This window comes from Anguilla anguilla, chromosome 2 (genome assembly GCF_013347855.1).
Source record: "Anguilla anguilla isolate fAngAng1 chromosome 2, fAngAng1.pri, whole genome shotgun sequence".
Classification (NCBI taxonomy): Eukaryota; Metazoa; Chordata; class Actinopteri; order Anguilliformes; family Anguillidae; genus Anguilla; species Anguilla anguilla.
The window spans coordinates 76,486,309-76,492,308 of NC_049202.1; positions in this window are offsets into that span (position 1 = coordinate 76,486,309).

Consider the following 6,000-nt stretch of genomic DNA (forward strand, 5'->3'; position numbering starts at 1 on the left):
CCCATCTACTTGCAGGACATGACTCAATTTTATGTGCCTGCTCGACCACTCCGCTCTGCGGCAGCAGGGCGTCTTGTAACCCCTCCCACCCGCCCAAAGGGATCACAGAGCTTCTCCACCCTAGCTCCCCAGTGGTGGAACGAACTCCCCGTCCCTCTCCGAACCTCCCCCTCACTATCCATCTTCCGCCGCGGCCTGAAGACTCATCTCTTCAGACTATACCTAGAATAACCACCACCATGCTGTATATTTAAAAAAAAAAAAAAAAAAAAAAAAAACCCTTTTTCCTGTCACTTGTTACATGTTGCCCCATCCCTGCACGTCTTGGTAAATTGTATTTGTCCTAATACTGTAGCTTATTCTTCTGCCTAGTTTGGCTTTGCAGATGTTAGACCAGGATAGTGTTCATTGTTCTCGGCTAGAAACAGCTGTACAAAATAAGTAATTGTACCTTACTGAACCCGTGTTCAGCAGTTGTCTACGATCATGAAAATGCACTTTTTGTACGTCGCTTTGGATAAAAGCGTCTGCCAAATGAATGTAATGTAATGTAATGTAATGGATTCGGGGCAGAAGCCCCGCCAGCAGCGTGGGGAAGAAATGGTAATGGCCATTAGGGAATGTGCAGTATGGGAATGTGCATTTGGGAATGTGCAGTATGGTAATGGTCATTAGGGAATGTGCAGTATGGGAATGTGCATTAGGGAATGTGCAGGATGGGAATGTGCATTAGGGAATGTGCAGTATGGGAATGGCCATTAGGGAATGTGCAGTATGGTAATGGTCATTAGGGAATGTGCAGTATGGAAATGTGCATTAGGGAATGTGCAGTATGGGAATGGCCATTAGGGAATGTGCAGTATGGAAATGCGCATTAGGGAGTGTGCAGTATGGTCATGGCCATTAGGGAATGTGCAGTATGGGAATGTGCATTAGGGAGTGTGCACTAAGGGAATGTGCAGTATGGGAATGTGCAGTATGGTCATGGCCATTACGGAATGTGCACTAAGGGAATGTGCAGTATGGGAATGTGCAGTATGGTCGACGTGAGGAGAGCTTTTAAAAAAGTTAACCCTCGGAAGTCACCAGGGCCAGATGGCATTCCAGGCCGTGTCCTCAGCGCGTGTGCCGACCAGCTAGCGGAGGTATTCACCTCTATATTCAACCTCTCCCTGAACCAGTCTGCAGTCCCCACCTGCTTCAAACAGACCATCATTGTTCCTGTACCTAAGAAACCTGCCATCTCCTGCTGGAATGACTACCGCCCTGTAGCACTGACCTCCATCATCATGAAGTGCTTCGAGCGGTTAGTCAGGACCCACATCTGCTCCCTTCTTCCTGACACCTTGGACCCCCTCCAATTCGCATACCGCCCCAACAGATCTACAGACGACGCCATCGCACTGACAGTGCACACCGCCCTCTCCCACCTGGATAAAGGAGACACCTATGTGAGGATGCTGTTTATAGACTACAGCTCAGCATTCAACACAATTGTGCCTGCTAAGCTCGTTCCCAAGCTCAGGAACCTGGGTCTGAACACCTCCCTCTGCAACTGGATCCTGGACTTCCTGACGGGCAGACCCCAGGTGGTGAGAATGGGTAACCTCACCTCTTCTGCACTGACCCTGAGCACCGAAGCCCCTCAGGGCTGTGTACTCAGTCCCCTCCTGTACGCCCTGTTCACGCACGACTGTGTGGCCACACGCAGCTCCAATGCCATCTTCAAGTTTGCAGACGACACCACCATCCTGGGTCTCATCTCCAACAACGATGAGACCGCCTACAGAGAGGAGGTCAGTGTCTTGGCAACATGGTGCCAGGACAATAACCTCTCCCTCAACGTCTGCAAGACTAAGGAGATGATCGTGGACTTCAGGAAGTGACGGGGGGGGGTCACGCCCCCATTCACATCGACGGAGCTGAAGTGGAGAGAGTCTCCTGCTTCAAGTTCCTCGGTGTGGTCATAAATGATAACCTCACCTGGTCCAGGCAATCAGACGCAGCAGTGAAAACTGCCCAAAAGCGCCTATACTTCCTGAGGAGACTCAAGAAGTTTGAAATGTCTGCTAAGACCCTCATCAATTTCTACAGGTGCACCATCGAGAGCATCCTCACTGGCTGCATTACTGCCTGGTACGGCAGCTGCTCCGCTGCTGACCACAAAGCCCTCCAGAGGGTGGTGAAGACAGCGGAGCGCATCATTGGCTGCCACCTCCCATCTGTGCAAGGCATCTACCACACGCCTCAGGAAAGCACAGAAAATCATGAAAGACTTCAGCCACCCAGGCTATAGTCTGTTCTCACTGCTGCCGTCTGGCAGACGCTTCCGGAGCATCCGGGCACGGACGACCAGACTCACAAACAGTTTTTTCCCTCAGGCCATCAGGCTTCTCAACCAGCAACATTAATCTCTGGGATCACATTGATCACATGTCCTCCTGTGTATGCTATGTACGTTCAATGTACAATCTTATGCACATATTCATCAGCACTCCTGCACTTTATATATGGTTAATATTTAAATATTTAATACTCCTATTCCCACTGTCCATATCCCCCATCTGTACAGGCTGGCACTTATTTGCTGTTAATATTTAACACTATGTTTAATATTATGTGTATTTTTATTATGTGTGATATTTCTTTGATATATTTTAGATATTTTTGATATTTTGCTCTTGCTTCTACGTAGTTGCTGCCTGCTATGTCACAAGAATTTCTTTGCTCAGAATGACCTGTGTTATACTGTGCACTTGACAAATAAAAACACTTTGACACTTTGACACTTTGACTTTGTATGGTAATGTGCATTAGGGAATGTGCAGTATGGGAATGGCCATTAGGGAATGTGCAGTATGGTAATGTTCATTAGGGAATGTGCAGTATGGTTAGGTGCATTAGGGAATGTGCAGTATGGGAATGGCCATTAGGGAATGTGCAGTATGGGAATGTGCATTAGGGAGTGTGCATTAGGGAATGTGCAGTATGGTCATGGCCATTAGGGAATGTGCAGTATGGTCATGGCCATTAGGGAATGTGCAGTATGGTAATGTGCATTAGGGAATGTGCAGTATGGTAATGTGCATTAGGGAATGTGCAGTATGGTCATGGCCATTAGGGAATGTGCAGTATGGTCATGGCCATTAGGGAATGTGCAGTATGGGAATGTGCAGTATGGTCATGGCCATTAGGGAATGTGCAGTATGGTAATGTGCATTAGGGAATGTGCAGTATGGTCATGGCCATTAGGGAATGTGCAGTATGGGAATGTGCAGTATGGTCATGGCCATTAGGGAATGTGCAGTATGGGAATGGCCATTAGGGAATGTGCAGTAGAACAACAGGGAGTAAAGTAACAGGGGCATGAATTGGGATGACAAAGTGGCCGGGAGGGGGGATGCTCAGCAAACTTGGGCTAGAGCTCCGGCCAGGTGCCCAGAGCCGAGGAAGACAAAAAAAACATTGTTAAAACATTGTTAGGGGGTTCAAATGGTAGATTAGCAAGCAGAGCAGAGGAGACAGAGGTGCCTGTGTGCGATAAGGAAAACCCCGGCAGAATAAGACTATGGCAGCATAGCTAAGGGAAACAGAGGCAGGGGCCAATGCAGCCATGAGGGCAGGCTTGAGACAGTCATCACCAGACCATGACCGGTTCAGCTTAACAAAGCACTACCAATGATGATCCAGTGACAGAACTAACCGCTCAGTCTACCAGAGACTCTATAGCTATGCCCGCCACCCACTCCTGGATTTGATCATGTCCCTTACATTTATTACCTGGATTCTGTCTATTATGCTTCCTTCTCATATTCTCTGAAAAACTCACAGAAAATGTGTGTTTGTATGTACATGTGTGTGTGCGTTTGTGCATGTGCGCACGCGTGTGTGTAGTACAGGCATTTACCCTTTGTACAATAATATACACCAAATATGAGGTGAAAATTGAAAAGTAATTAAAATGTATTAAATATAAACTTTGACATACATTAAATGGTTGTTAAAACATTAAAAGGTTATAAAACATTAAAGTTGCTAAATGTTTGATTATTTCATAATCTCACTATAATGTTGACATAACACATCATATGACTATTTGTGGTTATTCACAGAAGCACTTAAGAATGTTTATGCAGTGCTTATGAATGTGCTATGGAGTGCATATGAAGGAGTAAATGGTAAATGAACTGCATTTATATAGCGCTTTTATCCAAAGCGCTTTACAATTGATGCCTCTCATTCGCCAGAGCCATTAGGGGTTAGGTGTCTTGCTCAAGGACACTTTGACATGCCCAGGGCGGGGTTTGAACCGGCAACCCTCCAACTGCCAGACAATCGCGAGTAGTATTGCTCTTATGAAGGACCATTCAAAGAAAGTGTTCCCCGTTATTTTTATCCAAAGGAAGAAGCTACTTGCTAAGCTTCCTATACAGACACTCATCTCAGGCCCAATTCCTACTCTGAACAGAGGAGTTGGATCCTTCAGCAGGCCACTCAGCCTTAATACCTGGCTAACAACAGCCTGTGGCATATATGGAGTAGATTTCATTGACACCTTCAATCTGTTTTGGCTCTGAAATGGAGTTTTTAAACAAGATGGCATTCATCCAAACTGGACTGGGACGCGGCTCCTTAGCGCCAACTTAATCTATGGCACAAACACAAGCCCCAAGGATGCTGATAACAAGCATATGCCCCCCTCCCAGAGTTAACAACAGACAGTGCTCAAAATCTCTCCACAAGGCCACGGCTAAGCGGCATTCTCCCTCAAGGATCACCAACAGGCGCATGCATTCTCCCCCCTCCACATCTCCCGCCTCCCACTTATCTGATCCTGTCCTAGGCTTGACCACAGGCCTGGAAAGAGTATCCCTGTCTGCCCCACAAACCTCACCCCCCCAGCCTCCCCCCATCTCTCCTGTCCACTAGGTAGGTCGCTGACAGCCACAAGTCAAAACTTCTGGAGATGAATGTTTTGCTAGAGGCTTGGCCATCTCCCACCTGGGTGGCCCATCACACCAGACCCACGAGGACTGCAATATGATGTCCTCAGGGTCCCTGTCTTGACACTGGCACCCCACCCTACATCTCCTCTACCAGGCATGGACCCCTATCCAGGAACGCCTGTCTCCCTCCCCCCTCCACCCTCCCCCTCTTGCTTCAATGCCAGTGCCTGTTCTTATCACCCACAGACTACACAGAGCAGCACATCCCACACGCACTAATCTATCCAACCTGAGACCGATTTCTCCCTGTCAGCTTCTGTCTGTTTCAGCCCTATTACTATGGCATTACTTAATGTTAGGTCACTCACAAATAAGTTTTTTTATTAATAATATTATCTCGGATACGGATTTGCATTTTATGTTTCTTGTTGAGACCTGGCTTAACAATGACGGTGCGGCAACACTCATCGAAGTTTGCCCCCCAAACTATGACTTCTTTCAGTCAGTAAGGCAGGGTAAAAGAGGGGGTGGAATAGCTGCTGTTTTCTCTAATCAGTTTAGCTGCACTGAGATTGATTTGGGTACATTTTCATCTTTTGAATATCTTGCTATTGTGCTTAAAGCTGACCCAGTCATGCTTATTTTAACATTATACAGACCGCCGAAGCAATCCTCAGTATTTCTTCGTGAGTTTTCTGAGCTTATGTCCATTGTGCTCACTAGTTATGACAGAATAATTTTAAACAGAGACATGAATATTCATATTAATAATAGTGCTGACTCCAGGGCTATGGAATTTATGAATCTACTAAACAGCTTAGAATTACTTCAACATGTCAGTAAAGCCACCCATCAGCATGGTAATATACTTGACTTGGTAGTATTGCGAGGGATAAGCATCGACAATGTTTCAGTGTCTGACATTACTGTTTCTGATCATTACTGTGTGTACTTTGATGTTCTGTTAAACATCTCCAGTAACAAAAAATAAATCACAATTCAAAAGCGATATTTAGATGGTACAGCAGAACGTAAGTTTTCCTTGCTCACAAAA